Source organism: Papio anubis, chromosome 18 (assembly GCF_008728515.1).
Source record: "Papio anubis isolate 15944 chromosome 18, Panubis1.0, whole genome shotgun sequence".
In the NCBI taxonomy this organism is placed as follows: domain Eukaryota; kingdom Metazoa; phylum Chordata; class Mammalia; order Primates; family Cercopithecidae; genus Papio; species Papio anubis.
This window is the reverse complement of record NC_044993.1, coordinates 63546711-63572781: the sequence shown is the minus strand read 5'-3', so window position 1 is coordinate 63572781 and position 26071 is coordinate 63546711. Positions and strand designations below refer to the sequence as shown.

The 26071-nt window shown below is 40.3% G+C and overlaps 1 protein-coding gene across 1 annotated transcript in view; it reads left to right on the top strand.

The window, feature by feature from the left end:
• The first annotated feature begins 1568 nt into the window (after window positions 1–1568).
• Window positions 1569–26071, top strand: part of ATF7IP2 (activating transcription factor 7 interacting protein 2) — an 88820-nt gene continuing 64317 nt past the window's right edge. The window contains exon 1 of the mRNA XM_017953172.3: window positions 1569–1659. The gene's annotated coding sequence lies outside the window, so the exon portion shown is untranslated. The remainder of the gene's footprint in view (window positions 1660–26071) is intronic.

Below are 26071 nucleotides of genomic sequence, written 5' to 3'. Positions count from 1 at the left end.
TCTCACTTTGTTGCCCAGGTTGGTAGTTAAATTCTCATGTCTGCTTCTATATTCAATCTGTAGCAATATCACACATCAATTTTCCAGAGGCTTCTAGAAAATTCCATTGACTCTTCTGACTCAGAGAATGAAAAAAGCAAAAACATCTTTATATTATAAAAATAGTATAATTATAAAAATAGGATTGACATTAAAGATTACCCCTAGATCCCTGGAGCATATTCGGGGAACTGGCTGGTTGGAATATGTTATTCTGTTGATGACCTAACCTAGATTGTCTGGACTCCTCATTTTTCTCCTAACCGGAAGTGACAAGGCAGGCAGCTCTAACCTCATCACAAGCGTGGCTGGCTCACGCCTGTAATCCCAGCACTTTGGGAGGCCGAGGCGGGTGGATCACCTGAGGTCGGGAGTTCATGACCAGCCTAACATGGAGAAACCCCGTCTCTACTAAAAATACAAAAAAAACTTAGCCAGGCATGGTGGTGCATGCCTATAATCCCAGCTACTCGGGAGGCTGAGGTAGGAGAAGCACTTGAATCTGGGAGGCGGAGGTAGTGGTGAGCCGAGATCACGCCATTGCACTCCAGCCTAGGAAACAAGAGCGAAACTCTAATAAATAAATAAATAAAAGAGGGCATTATGGACCTAATCTACTGTTGTATTTCCTGTATTTTCTACACAGTGGGCATTCAGTAACCACCTGTTGAGTGAGTTCATGGCATCCAAGTGGGCAGCCACCTAAGGCATCGGGTCTCATGAAATCACAGGCAGCCAAGGCTGGCAGGTTCCTGGGACAATTTAGCGAATTCAAGGATCTGGTGCAGGCTGGTGCGGTGGCTCATGCTTGTAATCCCAATACTTTGGGAGGCAGAGGAGGGCGGATCACCTGAGGTCAGGAGTTCGAGACCAGCCTGGCCAACACAGTGAACCCCCATGTATATTAAAAGTAGAAAAATTAGCCGGGCATGGTGGCACACACCTGCGGTCCCAGTTACTCGGAAGGCTAAGGCGGGAGACTCGCTTGAACCTGGGAGATGGGAAATGGGGATTGCAGTGAGCTGAGATCACGCCACTGAACTCCACCCCGGGCGACAAGAGCAAAACTCCGTCTCATAAAAAGAAAAAAAAAAAATAGTATGGTGCTAGGACCAATCTCCTGAGTCGCAAAATTTAAGGAGTCGTCAAAAAAAGTAAATAAGATAAAGTATTTTCAAACAATATTTAAAAAATTCAAATCGCAAACTACCGATCAGGATGAGGAGTTGTTTTTGTAAATACGGTTTTATTCCCAATAAGTTTCGAAAGTCTAAATCTTCACACTAGTCACTGAAAAGAAAGGCCCAGCTCAGGCGCCTCCATCTGCGCTATGGCGGGAAAGCCCCGGTGACTGACCGGAAGAAGCGCTCACGGAGGCGAACCCTAGGCAACCCTCAGCTTACTTCCATTTCCCCTCGCGGCCCTTCGCCCCGCCCACTCTAGCTGGCTGTGCCTGATTGGGCTGGGCTGCCGCACATTCGCGCCGCCATTGGTCCATAATCAGCTGGGGGTGGGCGTTGGGAGACCTACTTCAGCAGGTCTTGGCCGGACCACCATTGTTAGCGGCTGCGGTTCGAAGTGGCTTTGGGTATTGCTGCGGTTGGCGCGGTGCCGCTCTAGGTACGTTGGGCCCGGGCGAGTGTCCTGCGGGAGCGGCGATTGGCGGGGTGGCGGCTCTGGGGGCGTCGGTCGCCTCTCTGAGGGCAGGTCTCGGAGGCCTCGGAGCGCCGGGCCGACCGGACGTTTGCGGCGAGGCTGCCCTGACTGAAAAGCGCCCGCGGGGCCGTCTGACCCGGCCGGCAAGGGGCCCCTGAGGGGCTGACGGGCGCGTCTGCACAGTTTTCGGAGAGGGGTGCTGGTGAAGCGGGAGTGGTGTGCGGCCCCAGGTCCGGGCGGCACTGGGGTTGGGGACTGCGGAGGGAAGTGGTCCGTGTTTTTTGTTCTGAGGGGTAACTAAAAGCTCGCTCTTGTCCGGAATGCTTTTAGAAATTAATGGATCAATCTCCACTTCCACCAACTTTAGTGTCCCATTGCCAAGTTTTCTTGAGTCGTTTTAATCATCTAATGAAGCCAGGTGCCAGAAGGCAACTGGATCTTGCCAGGCGGCCTTGAAGTTTGTTAAAAAGTGGGGACCAGAGCATCAGGAAAAAATACAAAATTCTGAGTAAAATGCCGAAATCCCGTACCTCTGAGCTTGCCGGTGTAGGGATGGTAGGATTTAAGGAAGACGACTTCTTTACGGTAGAAGTTCGTTTTTATGATTTTTTTAAAGAAAATTCCATCTTATCGCCCTTCTGTAACCACCTTTCTCCAAGTTTGGCAAGCAGGTTTAAGAAAGAGAGGAAGCAGTAATTATTTTTGCTTTATTTCTGTTAAAACCTTACCGCATTTAGGGAAACGGACTTCTACCTTTCCATGTTCCTATGTTGAAAATGAAGTTTCTAACCACGTGTTGCTTCCTTTACGACACAATGGCTTTTTCTGCTCTGAAGACTTGTATATGGTTAATATGTATAGAAGAAGAGGACAGTTGTACTGAATAGTCCACATTAGAAAAACTGTCATATTCACTTAAATTGTTATTCTAGATTGCGACTTAATACTGTTTTTATTATGATTTTGTCGTATTTATTGTAGCCAGTAAATGACCTGCGACATAACTATTTGCAAAACAAATGGGGAAGACCAAGATAAAGATAAGTTATATCACAGGAAAGCAATTGAAAAATGCAAAAATGAAGCATCAGAATGAAGGACTAATAACACTGAATTCAGCTTTTGTGAAGTATGCCTTTCTTCTTAGCTTGTTTATTCTGCAATATGTTTGTAGAAGTGTTGACTCCGATCTTAATCAAATTTACTTCACTCTCAGTCTTATCTGCAGATATGTACAGACCACATCCTAAGATTGACTTCTGCCTCAACAGAAATACATGAGCCAGTGCCTTATTGGAAATGATTTGCGTGTTTTAAGAACTGGTGTATATAGGTACATCTTGAATGTTGTGCTTTCCTTGCCTTATGCCTGTACTTCACCTCAGCCTTCAATTCCATTGTGTTTCCTTGCTACTTGATATCTTGAAATCTGGTACGAAACTATTGCATGATCCCTGCATCTTTGCTTGTGCATATATCATAGTTCTCTTACAGTGAGTGTGCACAATCTATTTCATTTTATGTAATCAAAGTTTAAATAATATATTGGATAGTTAAAAATAAAATATAACTTTAAATGCACAAGAGTACTAGTTCTCATTGTTCAGTGAGATAATACAAAATACAAAAAACCGTATTCTCTCATTCTATGTCATAGTCTATTTATTTTACTTCCCCCCCCGCCCCACACACACACTGCAGTGACTTATCTATCTCTTTTATTTTATTTTATTTTGAGGCAGAGGTTCGCTCTTTGACTCAGGCTGGAGTGAAGTGGCACGATCTCGGCTCACTGCAACCTCCGGCCTCTGGGTTCAAGCAATTCTCCTGCCTCAGCCTTGCAAGTAGCTGGGATTATAGGCGCCCGACTAATTTTTGTATTTTTAGTAGAGACAGGGTTTCACCATGTTGGCCAGGCTGGTCTCAAATTCCTGACCTCAGGTGATCCGCCCGCCTCCGGTATCTCATGTTCATATATCATTTAGATAGTTATTCTACATTACAGTAGACTAGGAGAGTTCTTTATCTTCATTTTTACCAATTGTGGGACAGATTGAAGTCAGCCAGTATCTAGAGAGAAATAATCTCATGACTTTTTGGAGGACAGAGAGAGAATGTATTGGATTTTTTTGAACTCCTGATTAAGTTATGAAATGTTTAGAGAGGTGTTACTAAAGTTAGCCATTAATTATTTAGAGGCATTGTATGTGTCTACTAAATGTGGTAATTTCCATTGGTATAACTCTGAGGCTCTAGTGTATACAGTATGCTGATTTGAAATAGCTTACCAGATAGCCATGGCAAAAGTTGCCGACGCCTTTTTAGTACTCTTTATTAAGGAGACAGTGACTTTGGGAGGCTTTTCAGTACTTGTTACTAAGGAGAGAATAATTTTGGGTGGCTTTCCAGAGGTTTGTTTTTAAGTGAATATTCATTAAACAGCATTTATTAAAACTACTGTAAGAAAGGCTATATCACTGAAGATATAAAAAATACTTGTAGTAGGAAATTTAGATAAAGAAGAGGTGATCTTTAAGCTTGATCTTGAAAGAGCGTAGACTAGGGGGAAAGGTTGATAATATGACAGTTCTGGTCAATTTGGCAAGTGAAGGTTAGGTTTATAAGAAGGTTCAGTTGATATCTCCAGGAAAAGACAAACTACTGTTAAAGATAATGTAGTCATGGTAGTCTATCTGGCTATATAGAGAATATTTATAACAACTTAAATATTGATTTAACTGAAAATATGATGAGCTGTAAGAGTCGTGTGAACTACAGAACTGGATCTATGAGTGCACAGAAGGGCAGACCACAATGCTTTTCGCATCCTCCCCTGCTTCCCATGGGCAGAAGACCTGGCTGTAGGAAATCTAGCTAATTACAAGAACGTCTTTATAATTTGGAGGGAAACTCTTGGAACTGTGAGTGCTCCCTGTCCAGTGTTACCATTCCCTACCATCCGATTAAAATGTTTCCTCCCCACCTTCAAAAAAATTGTATGAGTTAAATCTTCATCTTCAATTACAGGAAATTGACATGGCTAAAATTTACGAAATACTGAGATTTTAAAAACGGGTTGTTAAAGTGATTGCCATTAGATATTTGGGAGTGCTGGCAAACAACTGCTTTGTTTCATAATGAACATTTTGTACTATTACATTGATAAAACTTGGAAAAAGTAATGTCACAATTCTATTAGCATTCAGTTGATGCGGATGCTACTGGTCTATGAACCACACTTGGGATTATTTCATGGTCATTATGAGATTAACTGCCACCTGGCCTGAGTTTTGTCATTTTGTTAACCACTATATAACTGTTAAAGCAGCCGTGTTGCTTCATAGTAACGTACCTGTTTTGTGTTTATGATAGATTTCTTTGAGCCTTGAGACCCTCCGTTCAAATATTGGCTGAAGTATCTGACTTTGAACAAGTTTAGTTAAATGGGTTTTTTTTCTAAATTTTTACTTTTTAAAAACAGTAACAGTAAAAATTCAGTTCAGTAGTTTTTTATTTTTTAATGAGAATTGCTCTTTTAAAATGTATACTATCTTGTAGAACATCATTGGAGAACAGAGATGTTTTATAATGGAGAAACCCAATGAAGCAGGGAAAAAACCAACTAAATCAACATGCACCCATAGCTTTGAACTGTAAAAGGAAAAAAGACTAAGCTAACTTTTAACCACAAAGATACAGGAAATATGCTATTGCTTGGAAAGTAACATACTTTTGAATAATTTACAGGTTAAGAAATTACAGTGCGTCTTAGAAAATATTGGATAAGTATCAAATTATAAGGTAGAATTTTTCAAAACTTGGGGGCCCAACTAAAGTAGGGCTTAGAGGAAAATTTACAGCTTTAAATGAGAAATTAGAAAAAAAGGCTGGGCATGCTGACTCATGCCTGTAATCCCACCACTTTGTGAGGCCAAAGTAGAGGATAACTTGAGGTCAGGAGTTTGAGACCCACCGGGGTAACATTACAGGACCCTGTCTCTACAAAAAAAATGTTTTGTAAAGTTAGCCAGCCATGGAGGCACACACTTGTAGTCCTAGCTACTTGGGAGGCAGTAGGATTACTTGAGCCCAGGATTTTGAGGTTGCAGTGAGCTATGTTCATGCCACTGCACTCCAGCTGGGTGACAAAGTGAGACTCTAACAATAGAAAAGGAAAAAGACTGAAAAATATCTGAGTTTTTACTTGAAGCTGGAGCAAGAACAGCAAAGCAAATGCAAAGAAAGCGGAAGGAGGATAGGGCATGGTAGCTCACATGTGTAATCCCAATGGTTTGGGAGGCCAAGACCGGAGGATTACTTGAGCCCAGGAATTACAATCCAGCCTGGGCAGCATAATGAGACCCCATCGCTATGAAAAAAAAATTAGCTGGGTGCAGTAGCACGCACGGGTAGTCCTAGCTACTCTGGAGAACGAGATGGGAGAATTGTTGAGCCCAAGAGTTCAAGGTTACAGTGAGCTATAATTGCGCCATTGCGTTCCAGCCTGGGCCACGGAGAGACCCTGTCTCAAAAAAAAAAGAAAATGTGCCAGGCATGATGGCTCACACCTGTAATCCCAGTACTTTGGGAGGCTGAGGTGGGTGGATTGCTGGAGCCCAGAAGTTGAAGAGCAACCTGGGCAATAAAAATAAAAAAAAAAGGCCAGGCACTGTGACTGCTAGCTGTGGGAGAATCACTTGAACCCAGGAGGCAGACGTTGCAGTGAGCCGAGATCGTGCCACTGCACTCCAGCCTGGACAACAAGAGTGAAACTCTGTGTCAAATAAAAAAGGAAAAGGAATATGGCGGGAAATAATGAAATGGAACACTGTATAATAGCAAGCTAGCAAACTTAAAATATTTTGGCAATCTTTTTGTCTTTTTTTTGTAGTTTACTTTGACAATCTTGATACATGTTTAATAAAAATGATCAAGTAAAAAGAAAAACACATCACTAATATCAAGAATGAGGCCAGGTGCAGTGGCTCGTGCCTGTAATCCCAGCACTTTGGGGGGCTGAGGCAGGAGGATCACCTGAGGTCAGGAGTTCAAGTCCAGCCTGGCCAACATGGAGAAACCCCATCTCTACTAAAATAAAAAAATTAGCTGGGTGTGGTGGCACATGCCTGTAGTTCCAGCTGCTGGAGAGGCTGAAGCAGGAGAATTGCTTGAACCCAGGAGGTGGAGGTTGCAGTGAGCTGAGATCGTGCCACTGCCTTCCAGCCCGGGTGACAGAGCAAGACTCTGTTTAAAAAAAAAATGAGAAAAAAAAAAAAAAATGAAAAGAGGGACAGCACTACAGGTATTACAAATACAATTAGAGAATACTGTAAGAACTTTGTGTTGACAAATTTGAAATTGTGTTGAAATGGAAAAATAGGTAAAATTGACACCAAAAGATATAAAAAGTATGAATGGTTGTATATATCTTCTTCTTTTTTTTTTTTTTTTGGACAGGTTTTCACTCTTTTCCCCTGGCTGGAGTGAAGTGGCAAGATCTCAGCTCAGTGCAACCCCTATCCCCCAGGTTCAAGTGATTCTCCTGCCTCAGCCTTCCAAGTAGCGCCTGCCGCCATGCCCGGCTAATTTTTGTACTTAGTAGAGATGGGGTTTCGCCATGTTGGTCAGGCTAGTCTTGAACTCCTGACCTCAGGTGATCCACCTGCCTTGGCCTCCCAAAGTGCTGGGATTACAGGCATGAGCCGCTGCACCTGGCTTTTTTTTTTTTTTTTTTTAACTGGAGATGATGTCTCACTATTGCCCAGGATGGTTTTGAACTCCTGGGCTGTTTGAGTCTTGACCTCCCAGAGTGCTAGGATTACAGGTGTGAGCCACTGCTCCCAGCTGGTTCTACCTCAATTTTAATTGAAAACTTTTACCACTAAGTTAACCCCAGGCCAAGATGACCTTAGTGGTGAATTATTCTAATATTTAAGGAAAAATAACACCATTCACACACAAATTGTTCAGAGACTAGAAAGACTGTAGTTTATATGAGGCCAACAAACCTTTGATATCAACACCCTATAAAAACAGACCCATTTCTCATTAACATTGATATAAAAATTATAAACATAATTTTAGCCGTTTATAGGCCAGGCACAGGCCTGTAAATTTCTAATCTCAGCACTTTGGGAGGCCAAGGCAGGAGGATTTCTTGAGCCCAAGAGTTTAAGACCAGCCTGGGCAACTTAGTGAGACTGTCTTTAAAAAAAAATTAACTGCGTGTGATGGGCGCCCCTGATGTCCCTGCTACTTGAAGGGTCAGGTGAGAGTCTCGTTTGAGTCCAGGAGATTGAGGCTTCAGTAAGTTGTGTTCGTGCCCACTGTACTTTAGCCTGAGCAACAACGTGAATCCCTGTCTCCAAAAGAAAAGAAAAATGAAGTTTTAAAAATGAAACTATTAGGCCAGACATGATGGTTCACACCTGTAATTTCAACACTTTGGGAGGCTGAGGTGGATGGATCACTTGAGGTCAGGAGTTTGAGACCAGCCTGGCCAACATGGTGAAACCCCTTCTCTACTAAAAATACCAACATTAGCTGGGCATGGTGGTGGGCACCTGTAATCCCACCTACTCAGGAGGCTGAGGCAGGAGAATCGCTTGAACCCGGGAGATGGAGGTTGCAGTGAGCCGAGGTTGCCTCAATGCCAGTATACTCCAGGCTGGGTGACAGAGTGAGACTCTGTCTCAAAAAAAAGACACCATTAGAAAAGTTCTATGGCAGTAAAGGAATAGAACAAAAGGCATGAGATGTAAACTAAAAAGTGAAAGGCCGACATAAATCAAGCTACAAGTGGATCCTGAATTATGATTTGACATGATTTTTAGTTTATGATGCTATGGAAAGTGATAGGCACTCAGTAGAATATAAATAAATTACATGAGAAATTCAAGACATTAGTATAACATCAACTTTGGGTTAAATTATTTTGCTCGATTGTAGGCTAATATCAGTGTTCTGAATATGTTTAAGATAGGCTTAAGCTTACCTATGATGCTTGGTAGGTTAGTTGTACCTGTATTTACTGCCTCTTTGACCTAGGATATTTTCAATTTCAATTTCTGATAGGTTTATTGGGATGTAATACTATTGCAAGTCACACAGCATCTGTATATCAATAGTAATATAAAGGCCAGGTACGGTGGCTCATGTCTGGAATCCTAGCACCTTTGTAGGCCGAGGATCATTTGAGGCAGGAGTTTGAGATGAGCTTAGGCACCATAGTAAGACCTTGTCTCTACAAAAACATTTTAAAATTAGCTGAGTGTGATGGCGCATACCTGTAGTCCCAGCTGCTTGGCAGGCTATTTGAGCCCAGGAGTTCAAGGCTGCAGTGAGCTTTGATCTAAGCACTGTGCATGATAGAGAGACCTGTCTCTAAACAAACAAAAACAACCAAGTAATGTCAGGTGTGAAAGGATTAAACAATCCAGTGTAATGACAGAGATTTCCAGACTAAAGGGAAAAATAGCCTTGGCCTATAGGCTGTTGACAGGAGACAGACTTTGGATTCAAAGATGCAAATAGGCTGAAAGTAAAAGGGTAGATGAAGATACAACATGCAAATAGCAACCATAGTAAATCTAGCGTGCCTGTACTGATTTCAGACAAAATATACTGAAACAGTATTGCTGGCGATAAAGAGGGACATTCTATAATGACAAAAGAGTCGGTGCCTCAGAAAGGCATACATATCATAAACATATGCACCTAATAAGAGAACAGCAAAATATATAAAGCGACTATTGACAGAATTGAAGGAAGAAGTGCACAATTCAGTAATAATTGGAGAATTCAATACAACACTGTCATAATGGATAGAAAACTGAGGAAATCAGCAAGACAAGAGAAGACTTGAGCGACACTAAACCAACTAGACTGAAGAGACATCTTTGAACAGTCCACCCAACAACAGCAGAATAGACTTTCTTTTTGAGTGTATATAGAACATTCATCAGTATAGTCACATTAGGCCATGAAGCAAACGAACACATTTAAAAGGATTAAAATTATGAAAAAGCATTATCTGACCGGTGAATAAAATCAGAAATCAGTACTAAAAAGAAATTTGAGAAATTTACAAATACGTTGAAATTAACACTTCTAAATGAGTCAAAGAAGAAATCATGAGGTTAATTAGAAAATACTTTGAGGTGAAAGAAAATGAAGACAAACATATCAAATGTTTTGGAGGGTGCAATTACAGCAATTCTTGGAAAATTTATAGTGATAAATGCTATATTTAAAAAGACCTCAAATCAGTAACCTAGACCTTTTAAGAAACTGGAACTAGAAGAGCAAACTGAACCTAAAGTCAGTAGAATGTAAGAAAAAATTAGTGTGGAAATTAATAGAGAATAGGCAAAAATAGAAAAGGGAAACCTTTTTTTGAACGATCAACAAAATTAAACATTCAGTAAACTGAGCACGAAAAAGGGAGAGAAGACTCGAATTACTAAAATCAGGAATGAATGAGGGGACATTACTACAGACCTTCTAGTAGTTAAAATATATAAGGGAATACTGTAGAATAATTCCAATTGTATGATACTCCATTTAATAGATGAAACAGACAAATTCCTAAAAAGACGCAAAACTACCAGAACTCACTGAAGAAGAGGAAAGTCTGAAGAAACATAAACAAGTAAAGCAGTGAAATTAGGACAAAATGAAAAGCCTCAAATCAGATGGTTTTATTAGTAAACTCTACGAAACATTTAAAGGTACAGTTCTTCAATTCTTCCAAGAAATAGAAGAGGATGGAACATTTCTCAAATAATTCTTTAAGGCTACTATTATTTGAATACCAAAAGCAGACCCCAACACTATAGGAAAAGAAAACTGAAGAATGATATTTTTTTAAAGTATGTAGGTGTGAAAACCCTTAACCAAATGCTAGTAATTTGAAACTAACATAAAAGGATTATACACCATGACCAAGTGAGATTTGTCTCAGGAAAGCAAAGTAAATTTCTCGTTATGTGCCATATCAAAGAGAACAAAGCTACATGATCTTTTTAAGAGATAGTGAAAAGCATTGATAAAATCCAATGTCCCTTCATGATAAAAACATTAAACAGCAGGGAAAGTTTGGAACTTTCTTAACTTGTTAAAAAGCATCTGTAAAAAACCCACACAGCAGGCCGGGCACGGTGGCTCAGGCCTGTAATCCCAGCACTTTGGGAGGCCGAGGTGGGCAGATCATGAGGTCAGGAGATCGAGACCATCCTGGCTAACACGATGAAACCCCGTCTCTACTAAAAATACAAAAAAGAAATTAGCCGGGTTTGGTGGCAGGCGCCTGTAGTCCCAGCTACTTGGGAGGCTGAGGCAGGAGAATGACGTGAACCCAGGAGGCAGAACTTGCAGTGAGCCAAGATCACGCCGTTGCACTCCAGTCTGTGCGACAGAGCGAGATTCCGTCTCAAAACAAAAAACAAAAAAACAAAAAAAGCGAAGCAAAACCCACAGCTAACATCGTGGTGGAGGATTGGAGGTTTTCCTGCTAATTCAGGAACAAGATGACCCCTCTCTGCATTTCTATTCATCATTGTACTGGAGGATCTAGTCAGGAAAATGAAGCCAATTTTTTTTTTCAAATAATAAAAGCATCACATTGGAAAGGGAGAAGTAAAACATACACACATAATGTGATTTAATATGTAGAAAATTCTAAGAGATTCACAAACCATTAAAGATAAAAGTCAGTGCAACAAAGTTGCAGGATGGAAGATCAGCATACATAAATCTATTTTATTTCCATATACTTGCAAAGAGGAATCCAAAACTGAAATTGAGGAAAGCATATATAATAGCATCGAAAAGAAGTACAAAACATATACTCTGAGAACTGCAAAATCCCATGCTCATCTAACCAGAGGACTCATATTTTGAATATTAACCCCTGATCAGATGTATGGTTTGCAAATATTTTCTCCCATTTCATACATTGTCTCTTCATTCTGTAGATCTCTTCCTGTACAGAAGGTTTTTAGTTTCATATGTAATTCCAGTGCTCTATTTTTGCCTTTGTTCCCTATGCTGTTGGGATCATATCTAAAAAAGGTCATTGTGCCGACCAGTGTCATCAAGTTTTTCCCTATGTTTCCAGTAGTTTTGTAGTTTTGGGTCTTACATTTAAGTTTGTTTTCTTTTTTTGAGATGGAGTCTCGCCCTGTGGCCGAGGCTGGAGTGCAGTGTCATGATCTCGGCTCACTGCAGCCTCTACCTCCTGGATTGAAACGATTGTTGTGCCTCAGCCTGTTTTGTTGTTGTTGTTGTTGTTTTAATTGAGACAGTGTCTCACAGGAAGACAAGAGGCACATGACACCATACCTAATTAAAACAAAAATTTTTTTTAAAGGTTTTTGTAGTGACAGGGTTTCCATGTATTGCCCAGGTTGGTCTCAAACTCCTGGGCTCAAGCAGTCCTCCTGCTTTTTTGACCTCCCAAAGTGCTGGGATTACAGGCATGAGCCACCACGCCCAGCCTACATTTAACTTTGTAGTAATGCATTTAAAGTTGACTTTTGTTATGTGGTGTGAGATACTGCCTAGTTTCTTCTGCATGTAGATATTCTGTTTACCCAGCACCATTTATCATAGCAGCTGTTCTTTCCAAATTGTACGTTTTGCCTTTTGGTTCAAAATCAGTTTAATATAAATATGTGGATTTTATATCTGGGTTCTCTATTCTGTTCCATTGGCTATATCTGTTTTTATCCCAATACTGTAGTGTTTTGTTTACTGTAGCTTTGTGGTATATTCTGAAATTGTCTAGCATGATCCCTCCAGCTTTATTCTTTTTGCTTAAGATTGCTTTGGCTATTTGGGCCCTCCTGTGATTCCACATTAATTATCCATTTTAGGATTATATTTTCGATTTCTATGAAAAGTGACATTGGAATTTTTATAGGGATTACATTGTCTCTTTAAGGTGTTTTGGGTAGTATAGTCATTTTAGCAATATTAATTCTTCTAAAATATATGAGGAACTCAAATAACAAGAAAACAAATAAGCCAATTAAAAAATGAATTCCAGAGTTTGAGATTATGGTGAGCTATGATCGCGCAGTTGCATTCCAGCCTGGACCACAGAGAGACCGAACCTCAAAAGAAAATGGGCTGGGCGTGGTGGCTTATGCCTGTAATCCCAGCACTTTGGAAGGCCAAAGCGGATGAATCGTTTGAGCTTAGGAGTTTGAGACCAGCCTGGGCAACATTGCAAAACCCCGTCTCTACAGGAAATTAGGTGTGGTGGTGCACGCCAGTGGTTTCAGCTACTCAGGAGGCTGAGGTGAGAGGATCTCATGAGCCTGAGAGGTGGAAGTTGTAGTGAGCTGAGATCGTGCCACTGCACTGCAACCTGGGTGACAGAGTGAGACCTCATCTCAAAAAAAAAAAGGCAAAGGACCTGAAGAGACATTTTTCAAAAGAAGACATGCAAATGGCTAAAGTGCACATTACTAATATTCATGGAAATGTAAATTAAAACTACTATGAAATATTTCACACCTGTTGGAATGACTTATCAAAAATAAAAGATAAGACCAGGCGTGGTGGCTCACGCCTGTAATCCCAGCACTTGGGGAGGCTGAGGCAGGTGGATCATGAGGTCAGGAGTTTGAGACCAGCCTGGCCAAGATGGCGAAACCCCATCTCTACTAAAAATACAAAAATTAGCTGGGTTTAGTGGTGGGCACCTGTAATCCCAGTGACTCGGGAAGCTGAGGCAGGAGAATTGCTTGAACCCAGGAGGCAGAGGTTACAGTGAGCCAAGATCACACCACTGCGCTCTAGTCTGGGCAACTGAGCAAGACTCCATCTCAAAAAAACAAAAACAATAACAAATGTTGGCAAAGATGTAGAGAAAAAGGAACTGTTGCACACAGTTCATGGAAACATGAATTAGTACAGCCATTATCATTTTTTAGAAGTTCAAAAAATTAAAAATATAACTATGATCCAGGAATCTTATTATTGGATATATATCTAAGGGATATTAAATCACTATATTGAAGAGATACTTGGACTCACATGTTTATTGCAGCATTATTCACAGTAGATACAGAATCAACCTGTCTGTCAAGGAATGAACGAAGAAAATGTGGTGTATGTACGTAACGGAATATTTTGCCTGTCATTTGCAAGAACATGAATAAGCCTGTACATTGTGTTAAGTGAAATAGTCTAGACACAGACAAATACTGTATGATATCTCTCATTTTTGGAATCTAAGACTCATTTAAGGAAGAAGTAGAAAGGTGATTATACAGCTAGGGGGTGGTATTGAATAGATAATTGGTCAAAGGATATAGAATTTCAGTTAGGGAAGTATATTCAAGAGATCTGGTGGGGCGAGGTGGCTCATGCCTGTAATCCCAGCACTTTGGGAGGCCAAGGCGGGCAGATCACCTGAGGTCTGGAGTTCAAGACCAGCTTGACCAACATGGAGAAACCCCATCTCTACTAAAAATACAAAATTAGCTGGGTGTGGTGGTGCATGCCTGTAATCGCAGCTACTCGGGAGGCTGAGGCAGGAGAATCGTTTGAACCCAGGAGGCGGAGTTTGCAACAAGCTGAGATTGTGCCTGGGAAACAATGAAATTCCGACTTAAAGAAAAAAGAGAGATCTATTGTGCAAAACCTGACTAGTCAGGAACAATATGCTGTATACTTAGAAAATTATACAGCAGTAATGTCAAAATTCATAAATAATAACTGCAATCTTAAATGAAAATAGTAATACTAAACTGATTACAAATTCAACACAATGCTTATGAAAATTGCAACTGGCTTGGGAGAAATTTATGATTTTTCTTTTCTGTGTATATTTAAGGTGAGTTTATTTTTAAGTATTGTGAGAGATAGGGATTCGGTTTCATTCTTACACATAGGTCAATCCAGTTTTCACAGCACCATTTATTGAAAAGAGTCTGTCCTTTCCGCAGCATATATTCTTGTTAACTTTGTCAAAGATCACTTGGCTATAGATATGTGGCTTTATTTCTGGGTTCTCTGTTCAGTTGATCTGTATGTCTATTTCTATACATTGCTGTTTTGATTACCATCAACTTTGTATTATAATATTGTTAGAAGTCAGGTAATGCAATTATCTTCAGCTTTATTGTTTTAGCTTAGGATTGCTTTGGCTATTTGGGCTCTCTTTTGGTTCCATGTGAATGTCAAGACTGTTTTTTGTAATTCAGTGAAGAATGACATTGGTACTTTGATAGTGAATGCATTGAATTTGTAGATTGCTTTGGGCAGTATGGCCTTTTTAATAATATTAATTTTCCTGATCAGTGAGCATGGGATATTTTTCCATTTGTGTCAGCTGCAGTTCCTTTTGTCAGTGTTTTGTAGTTTTTCTTATATAGGAGGTCTTTGACCTCCTTGGTTGAAAATATTCCTGAGCATTTTATTTTATGTTTTGTAGCTATGGTAAATGGGATTGCTTTCTTGATTTGGCTCTCAGTTTGATTGTTATTGGTGTATAGAAATGCTACGCATTTTTATTTGTTGATTATTTTATTTATTTATTTTTTGAGACAAGAGTCTTACTCTGTTGGCCAGGCTGGAGTGCAGTGGCATGATGTCGGCTCACTGCAACTTCCGTCTCCCAGGCTCAAGCAATTCTCCTGCCTCAGCCTCCCAAGTAGCTGGGATTACAGGCATGTGACAGCACGGCCGGCTAATTTTTGTGTTTTTAGTAGACATAGGGTTTCACCATGTTGGCCAGGCTGGTCTTGAACTCCTGATCTCAGGTAATCCACCTGCCTCGGCCTCCCACAATTTTGGGATTATAGGCGTTAGCCACTGCTTCCAGCTATTTGTTGATTTTTGCATCTTGAAACTTAGTTTGTTTATCAAATTAAGAGTTTTTTGGTAGAGTCTTTAGGGTTTTCTAGACATAAGATCATGTATCATCAGCAAACAGATACATTGATATCCTATTTCCTTTTTCTTTCTTTCTCTTACCTGATTGCTATGGCCAGGATATATATAGTAGTATGTTGAATAGAAGTGGTGAAAGTGGGCATCTTTGTTTTGTTCAAGTCCTTAGAGGGGGTTCTTTCAACCTTTCTTGATTTAGTATGATTTTGGCTGTGGGTTTGTTGTATATGGCCTTATGGCCTTTATTATTTTTAGCTATGTTCATTCCTTTTTGTTTTGTTTTATTTTGTTTTTGAGATACAGTGTCACTGTGTTGCCAGGTTGGAGTGCAGTGGCACGATCTTGGCTCACTGCAACCTCCATCTCCCAGGTTCAGGTGATTCTCGTACCTCAGCCTCCCGAGTAGCTGAGATTACAGGTGCCTGCCACCATGCCCAACTAAATTTTGTATTTTCAGTAGAGATGGGGTTTTGCCATTTTGTGGCCAGGCTGGTCTCGAACTCTTGACCTCAGGTGATCCACCCGCCTCAGCCTCCCAAAGTGCTGAGATTATAGGCATGAGCCACTGCACCTGGCCTTAGCTATGTTCATTCTATGCCTAGTTTATTGGGGGTTTTATCATGAAGTGATGCTAAATTTTATGAAATGCTTTTTGTGCATGTATTGAGATGATCATATGGTGTTTGTTCTTAGTTGTGATATATCACATTTATTGATTTGCATGTGTTGAACCATCCTTGCATCCTTAGTGTAAAACCCATTTGATTATGGTTTATTTTTATTTATTTATTTATTTATTTTTGAGTTGGAGTTTGGCTCTTGTTCTTGTTGCCCAGGCTGGAGTGCAATGGTGTGATCTTGGCTCAGTGCAACCTCCACCTCCCAGGTTCAAGCAATTCTCCTGCCTCAGCATCCCAGTTACCTGGGATTACAGGCACACTACCATGCCCAGCTAATTTTTTTGTATTTTTAGTAGAGACGGTGTTTCACCATGTTGGCCAGGCTGGTCTCGAACTCCTGACCTCGTGATCCGCCCACCTCAACCTCCCAAAGTCTGGGATTACAGGCATGAACCACTGCCCCTGACCTATTGTCTTTTTGACGTGCTGTTGGATTCAGTGTGCTAGTATGTTGTTTAGGATTATTTCATTTATGTTTATCAGGGATATTGGTCTGTAGTTTTCTTTTTTTGCTGTGTCGTTGTTTGGTTTTGATATCAAAGTGATACCACCTTCATGGAATGTGTTAAGAAGAATTCCCTCCTCTTTTTTTTCCTCTCTTTTTTGAATAGTTCCAAGAGGATTGGTGTTAGTTTAGCTTTGTATGGTAGAATTCAGCTGTGAATCCATCTGGTTCTGGGCTTCTTTGTTGTTGGGAGAATCCTTTTTTTTTTTTTTTTAATTGATTCAATCTCACTAATTATTCATCTATTATTTAGGATTTCTGTTTCTTCCTGGTTAAGGCTTGGGAGATTGTATGTTTCCAGTAATTTATCCATTTCCCATAGGGTTTCTTGTTTGTCAGTATATACCTGTTCATAATAGTCTCTGTTGTTGTTTTGTATTTCTGTGGTATCAGCTGTAATGTGTCCTTCTTAATTTGATTTTGTTTATTTGGACCTTACCTATTCTTGGTTGGTGTAGGTAGTAGTTTCCCAATTTTGTTTACATTTTCAAAAAACTAACTTTTTGTTTTATTTATTCTTCTTTTTGGTCTGTATTTCATTTAGTTCTGCTGTGACCTTTATTTCTTCTGCAAATTTTTGGTTTGATTATTTTTCTAGTCTTTTGAGGTACAGTGTAAGATTCTTAATTTTTGAACTTTTTTTTTTGATGGAGACGTTGAATGCCATGAAGTTCTCTCTAAGGACTGCCTTTGCTATATCCCAGAGGTTTTAGTATGTCATCTTTCTATTTTTGTTTGTCTCAAATATTCTTAATACCCATATTCATTTTTTCAATGACTCAGTGATAGTTCAGAAGCATGTTGAATTTCCATATATTTTTATAGTTCCAGAGATTCTCTTGGCATTGATTTCTAGTTTTATTCTGCTGCAGTCTGAGAAGATACTTGATATGATTTTGATTTTTGTTTTGTTTCGTTTTGAGACAAGGTCTTACTCTGTCACCCAGGCTGGAGTGCAGTGGCATGATTTTTGATTTACTGCAGCCTTAACCTCCCGAGCTCAAGCAATTCTTCCACCTCAGCCTCCCAAGTAGCTGGGACTATAGGCATGTGCCGCTATGCTTGGCTAATTTTTGTACTTTTTTGTAGAGACAGAGTTTCACCATGTTGCCAGACTGGTCTCAAACTCCTGAGCTCAAATGATCCTCCCACCTCAGCCTCACAGAGTGCTGGGATTACAGGCATGTGTGACTATGTCTGGCCTGGTTTTGTTCTTTTAAAAAATATGTTCATAGCCAGGTACAGTGGCTCCCCCTGTAGTCCTAGCATTTTGGGAGGCTGAGGCAGCAGGATTGCTTGAGGTGAGTTCGAGACCAGCCTCTCAACACAGTGAACCCTTTCTTAAAAAAAAGAAAAAAAAAAGTTGTCTTGTTTCGTGGTCTAATGGTCTGGCTTGGAGAATGTTCCATGTGCTAATGAGAAGAATGTATGTTCTGCAGGTAGAATGTTCTATGAATGAAAGTTAGGTTCATTTGATTTAAAGTTCAATTTCAGTCCAATATTTGATTTTTCTGTTTCCATCTGTCTAGTGGTGTTTGTGTGGAGATGAGAGATTTTCCAGGTTAATGGATGTCAGGTATAAACCCTACTGCTACCACTGCAGCTGGCTCTTAACTGTAAGTGCCACCCTACTGGCCTGGAAGTCAGCCCACATAGCTTATTACAACATGTGACACAGTGCACAGAGCTCAGGAGTGTGAGGTGAGTTCCATGCTGGCTACTCAGGAGATTGTGAACCTGCTCACCTACCTGTTACACAGCTACTACTACTGGCATTTGAGAAAACTACCACACTAAGGCTTTTTAGAACCAAGGTAATAATAGAGTTTTCACCACTGAACTCGTCCAGAAGCAAAGTCACAACCTCAAGAAAAAAAACTTCTGTCCTAGCAAAAGTAAGTTTAATAATAGCAAGAAGCAAATACGTCTCTGGATGTGCAGAAATAAGCATAAAGTTACAGGAAGCATGAAAAAGTAAGGTATTATAACACACTCTCAAAGGAACATAGGAGTTCCTTAGCAACGGATTCTAACCAAAAATAATAATTGAAATGCTGAGAAGCTCAAAATGTTTTAAAGGAAACTTAATGAAATGCAAGGGAAATCTGAAAACCCATACAAAGAAGTTGGAAAATCAATTTAGGTTATAAATGAGAAATTTACCAAGGAAATTAGATATGTTTTCATAAAACCAAACAACTTTATGGCAATGAAAAATTCTTTGAAGGAATTTTGAAATGCATTTGAAAGTCTCAAGTATAGACTAGACAAAGCAGAAGAAATAATGTTTTTGAATTAACCTAGTCAGAGAAAAATAAAGAATATGTAAGAATGAAGAAGGCCTTTGAAACATACGAGACTACATAAAGCCGCAGAACTAATGAATTAACAGTATTTCCAAAGGGAAAGAAAAAGCAAATATTTAGGGAACCTTTTTCAGGAAATAATTAGTGAAGACCTCCCTAGTCTAGCAAGAGATTTAGACATCTTAGATATAGGAGGCCTAATGATTCCTAGGAAAATATGTGGCAACATGGGTTTAATGCCATATAGTCATCAGACTGTCTCAAGTCAAGGTGAAGGAAAGAATTATAAAATCAGCAAGAGAAAAGTGTCTAATCACATAAAAGAAACCTCATTAGACAAATAGTGTACTTGTCAACAGTAATCTTTTGTTTTTTCCTTTTTGGGACAGTCTTGCTCTGTCACCCAGGCCGGAGTGAAGTGGTGTGATCTCGGCTCACTGCAACTTCCGCCTCCCGGGTTCTAGCGATTCTTCTCCCTCAGCCTCCCGAGTAGCTGGTATTACAGCTGTGTGCCCCCACACTCAGCTGATTTTTAGTGGAGATGGCGTTTCACCATGTTGGCCAGGCCGGTCTCGAACTCCTGACCTTAAGTGATCCACCCACCTCAGCCTCCCAAGGTGCTGGGATTACAGGCGTGAGCCCTGTGCCCAGCCTTTTTTTTATTTTTTGAGACAGTGTCTCACTCTGTTGCCCAGGATAGTGTACAATGGCAAAATCATAGCTTACTGCAACCTCTGCCCCCAGGTTCAAGCAATTCTCATGCCACTGCCTCCAGCTGGGACTACAAGCATGTGCCACCATGCCCAGATAATTTTTTTGTATTTTTAGTAGTGACAGGATTTCCCCACATTGGCCAGGCTGGTCTCAAACTCCTGGACTCAAGTAAACCACCCACTTTGGCCTCCCAAGGTGCTGGTTTTACAGGTGTGAACCACTGGGCCCAACCAAAAGTAACCTTATAAGTCAGAAAGGGATGAGATGGGATGGGATGGGATTGTCAAAGTGCTGAAAGAAAAAAACTGGTGAACCAGGAATTTTGTATCCAACTAGATTAAGTTTCATAAATGAAGGAGAAATAGTTTTTCTTACAGAAGCAAATGGTGAGGGAATTGATCACCAGTAAGTAGACCCTCCCTACAATAAATCCTCAAAGAAATCCTGAGCATCTTAATGAAAGGTCAATATTTGGCTGGGTGCCATGGCTCATGCCTATAATCCCAGCACTTTGGGAGGCTGAGGTGGGTGGATTGCCTGAGGTCAGGAGTTCAAGACCAGGCTGGCCAACATGGTGAAACCTGGTTTCTACTAAAAAAAATACAAAAAATTAGCTGAGTGTGGTGGTGGGTGCCAGTAATCCAGCTACTCGGGAGACCTGAGGCAAGAGAATTGCTTGAACCCAGGAGGCTGAGGTTCCAGTGAGCCGAGATCACACCATTGTAGTCCAGCCTGGGGGACAACAGCAAAACTCCATCTCAAAAAAAAAAAAAAAAAAAAAAAAAAGTCAATATTCATTATCATGAAGACACCTGGAAGGGGTAGAGCAAGGTGGCTGAATGGAAGCTGTTAGTCCAAGCTGCATCATTTTGTAAGCCTGCCACCATTTTACAGACCTTGCTCAGAGTGAAACATTCCACAGGGGCTTGGGCTGTGAGAAACATCCTGCCTAACCACCTGACTACAGAAACATTCTTATCACATCCTGCTGGACAAAGGCCCAAGGAGCATTCTTATCACATCCTGCCGGACAAAAAGGCCAAATCACCTGACCACAGGAATATCTATCAACATCCTCCCAGGCAGCAAGCCATACCACCTAGATCCCTCCTGCCCAGACCTATAATTACCCCAGCCTGTAAGTGGCAGTGGGCCTTGACACTAAGTTGGTCCCCCTATGTAGGTTTCTACTGACAATAAACCTGTGTTGCTGTTGAGCTGCCAACTCTCTGTTCTTAACCCTTGACTTTCCTTCAAATCTAACAGAAGCTTTCACTTGAAGTCAGGAGTTCGTGACCAGCCTGGCCAACATGGTAAAACCCCATCTCTACTAAAAATAAACTAGCTGGGTGTGGTGGCACGTGCCTGTAATCCCAGCTACTCAGGAGGCTGAAGCAGGAGAATCGCTTGAACCCAGGAGGCGGAGGTTGCAGTGAGCCAAGATCACGCCACTGCACTCCAGCCGGGGTGACAGAGCAAGAATGCCTCAAAAAAGAAAAGAAAAGCTTCAAGTAATTCTTTTTCATAGACTATTTTGCTCTGTCACTCAGGCTGGAGTGCAGTGGCGCAATCACGGCCCACCATAGCCTTGACCTCTACAAGATCAAGCAATCCTCCTAGCTCAGCCTCTCGAGTAGCTGGGACTACAGGCTTGCACCACCACCCTTGACTAATTTTTTATATTTTGTAGAGATGAGGTTTTGCCATGTTGCTATAGCCTTGACCTCTACAAGATCAAGCAATCCTCCTAGCTCAGCCTCTCGAGTAGCTGGGACTACAGGCTTGCACCACCACCCTTGACTAAATTTTTATATTTTGTAGAGATGAGGTTTTGCCATGTTGCTTGGGCTGGTCTTGATCTCCTGGGCTCAAGCTATTCACTTGCCTCGGCCTCCCAAAGTGCTGAGATTACAGGCCTGAACCACCATGCCCAGCCAACTTAAACTAATTAACCTAATGATGCATCTTAAAGAACTAGAAAAGCAAGAGCAAACCAAACATAAAAGTAGTAGAAGAAAAGAAGTAATAAAGATCATTGCAGAAGGAACAAAAGATCAATGAAATTAAAAGTTAGTTTTTTTTAAAGATAAAGCAAATGTTTATGCAGACTATGAAAAATAATACCTCAGACATTCAAAGCATCATTTGTGGCTACTGTGAGCAACTTTAAGCCAATAAATTGGAAAATCTAGAGGAAATGGATACATTCCTGAGCGCATACATCCTACGAAGATTGAACCATTAAGAAATCCAAAACCTGAACTGACCAGTAACAAGTAATGACATAAAAGCTGTAATAAAATGTTGCCCAGCAAAGAAAAGCCTGCGCCCCAATTGCTTCACTGCCGAATTCTACTGAACATTTAAAGAAGTAATACCAATCCTACTGAAACCATTTTGAAAAGTAGGTGAGGAGGGAATACTTCCAAACTCATTCCATGAGATTACCCAATACCAAAACCAGACAAAGACACATTAAATAAATAAAACTACAGACCAATATCTCTGATTAGTATTGATATAAAAATCAGCAAAATGGTAGGTAGAAAACTGAATTTAACAATGCATTAAAAAGATTATTGATCATAACTAAGTAGGATTTCACTCAGCTTCAACATATGCTAGCTATCAATGTGATACATTATATCAACAAAATGAAGGACAAAAATATGGTCGTTTCATTTGATGCTGAAAATGCATTTGATAACATTCAACTTCCCTACATGATAAAAACCCTCAAGAAACTGGGTATAGAAGGAATGTATCTCAATGTAATAAAAGCCATATATGACAGACCACAGTATCATACTGAATGGGGAAAAAATACAAAAAAACTAGAAACCTTTGGTTTGAGATCTGTAACACAACAAGGATGCCCATTTTCACCACAGTTACTGAACATAGTACTAGAAGTCCTAGCTCAATGAATCAGAGGAGAAATGAGGGGCATACAAATTGAGAAGGAAGAAGTCAAATTGTGCTTATTTACAGATAATAAGATCTCATATTTGGAAAATCCTAAACAATTCACCAAAACTAGTAATACTGATAAATTGAGTAAAGTTGCAGTATACAAAATCACCATACAAAATTCAGTAACATTTCTATACACTAACAGTAAATGATATGTAAAGGAAATCAAAATAGTCTCATTTATAATACCCACAAATAAGATTATTTAAAAAATTTTTTATTTATATCAGGAACAGGTGTTACTTGGTTACATGAGTAAGTTCTTTAGTGGTGACTTGTGAGATTTTGGTGCACCCATAACCCAAGCACTATATACGGAACCCAATTTGTGGTCTTTTATCCCTCATCACTCTTTCCCCTGAGTCCCCACAGTTCATTGTATCATTCTTAATGCCTTTACATTCTCATAGCTTAGCTCCCACTTGTGAGTGAGAACATGCAATGCTTGGTTTTCTACTCTTGAGTTCCTTCTTTTCTTTCTTTTTTTTTTTTTTTTTTTTTCTTTTTGAGATGGAGTCTTGCTCTGTCACCAGGCTGGAGTGCAGTGGTGTGATCTTGGCTCACTGCAACCTCTGCCTCCTGGGTTCAAGTGATTCTCCAGCCTCAGCTTCCCTAGTAGCTGGGACTACAGGCATGCGCCACCATGCCCAGCTAATTTTTGTATTTTTTAGTAGAGATGGGGTTTCACCATGTCGGCCAGGATGATCTCGATCTCCTGACCTCATGATCCACCTGCCTTGGCCTCCCAAAGTGCTGGGATTACAGGTGTGAGCCGCCACGCCCAGCTTATACCACAATTTCTTTATCCACTCGTTCATTAATAGGCATTTCGGCTGGTTCCATATTTCTGCAATTACGAATTGTGCTGCTATAAACATGTCTGTGAAAGTGTCTTTTTTGTATAATGACTACTTTTCCTCTAGGTAGATACCCAGTAGTGGGATTGCCGGATCAAATGGTAGTTCTACTTTTAGTTCTTTAAGGAGTTGCCACACTGTTTTCCATGATGGTTGTACTGGTTTACATTCCCACCAGGAGCATAGAAATGTTCTATTTATAGCACATCCACACCAACATCTATTATTTTTTGACTTTTTGATTATGGCGATTCTTGGAGGAGTAAGGTGGTATCTCATTGTGGTTTTGATTTGCATTTCCCTGATCATTAGTGGTGATGAGCATTTTTTCATATGTTTGTTGGCCATTTGTATATCTTCTTTTGAGAATTGCCTATTTCCTTAGCCCACTTTTTGATGGGATTATTTGTTTTTCTTGCTAATTTGTTTGAGTGCCTTGTAGATTGTAGATATTAGTGCTTTGTTGGATGTATAGGTAATAAAGATTTTCTCCCACTCTGTGGGTTATCTGTTTAGTCTGCTGACTCTTCGTTTTTCTCTGCAGAAGCTGTTTAATTAAGTCCCACCTATTCATCTTTGTTGTTGTTGCATTTGCCTTTGGGTTTTTGGTCATGAAATTCTTGCATGTCAGTGTCTATGCTGGAGATAAATGCCTGGTGTCACAAAGTGAAAGCAGCTCTCAGGCAAAAGTTTTCTCAGCAAGGCAATTTAGTTCTGCAGAAGGGCGCTTGTGTCAATCACGATCTCAAGAGCACACTGAACATAGAAGGGAAAGGGTTTTTACTCCTAACATGGCCCCTGCATCTGTGTCAATCCCCCATGGGTGGGGGGTAGGTGGGTCGGACTGCACATTCTAAGTTGACCTGATTGGCTATTTGTGAATATTTTCCCAAATAAGGAAGGGAAGGGGGATGTGAGTTACAGTGGTGGGACATGCGGTTTTAAAGGGTGGAATGGGCGCAGAGTGAGCATCCAAGGGAGCAGATGTGAGTTATTGATTAGAGCTGATAGGAAGGTTGTTTACAGTAATTAGGGGCAAGGAGGCATGTAGAACAAGAAGGCTGAGTTTGAGAACAAAGAACAAGGAAGTTAACAGGCTAAACCTTTGAAGAGGAATATATTATATCCTACATCTAGAAGGGTTTTTCTGATGTTATCTTCTAGAATTTTTATACTTTCAGGTCTTAGTTTTAAGTCCTTGATCCATCTTGAGTTGATTTTTGTCTAAGGTGAGAGATGAGGATCCAGTTTCATTCTCCTACATGTGGCTTGCCAGTTATCCCAACTCCATTTGTTGAGTAGAGTGCCCTTTCCCAACTTTATGTTTTTGTTTGCTTTGTCAAAGCTCAGTTGACTTTAAGTATTTGATTTTCTCCGTTCTCTATCGTGTTCCATTGGTCTTTGTGTCTATTTTTATACCAGTAGCAGGCTGTTTTGGTCACTATGGCCTTATAAAGTAGTTTGAAATCCGGTAATGTAATGCCTCCGGATTTGTTCTTTTTGCTTAGTCTTGCTTTGGCTATACAGGGTCTTTTTTGGTTCCACGTGAATTTAGGATTCTTTTTTCTAGTTTTGTGAAGAAGATGGTAGTATTTTGATGGGAATTGCATTGAATTTTTAGATTGTTCTTAGCAGTGTGGTCATTTTCACAGTATTGTCTCTACCCATCCATGAGCATGGGATGTGTTTCCATTTGTTTGTGTCATCTCTGATTTATTTCAGCAGTGTTTTGTAGTTTTCCTTGTAGAGATCTTTTGACTCCTTGGTTAGGTATATTCCTAAGTTGTTGTCTCCCCCCCCGCCCCGCCAGCTGTTGTAAAAGGCGTTGAGTTCTGGATTTGTTTCTCAGCTTGGTTGCTGCTGGTATATAGGAGAGCTACTGATTTGTGTACAGCAATTTTGTATCCAGAAACTTTGCTGAATTCTTTGTTTGGGAGCTTTTTGGAGGAGTCTTTAGGGTTTTCTAGGTATACAGTCACATCATCAGCACACAGCGACAGTTTGACTTCCTCTTTATTGATTTGGATGCCCTTTATTTCTTTCTCTTGTCTGATTGCTCTGGCTAGGAAGAGAAGTGGTGAGAGTGAGCATCCTGGTCTTGTTTCAGTTCTCAGAGGGAATGCTTTCAACTTTCCCCGTTTAGTATTATGTTGGCTGTGGATTTGTCATAGATGGCTTTTATTACATTGAGGTATGTCCTTTGTATGCCAATTTTGCTGAACGTTTTAATCATAAAGGGATGCTGGATTTTGTTGAATCCTTTTTCTGTGTTTATTTAGAGATGAGTGTATAATTTTTGTTTGTAATTCTTGTTATGTGATGTATCACATTTATTGAATTGCATGTGTGAAACCACCCCTGCATTTCTGGTATGAAACCCACTTGATCATGGTGGGTTATCTTTTTGATATGTTGTTGGATTCAGTTAGCTAGTATTTT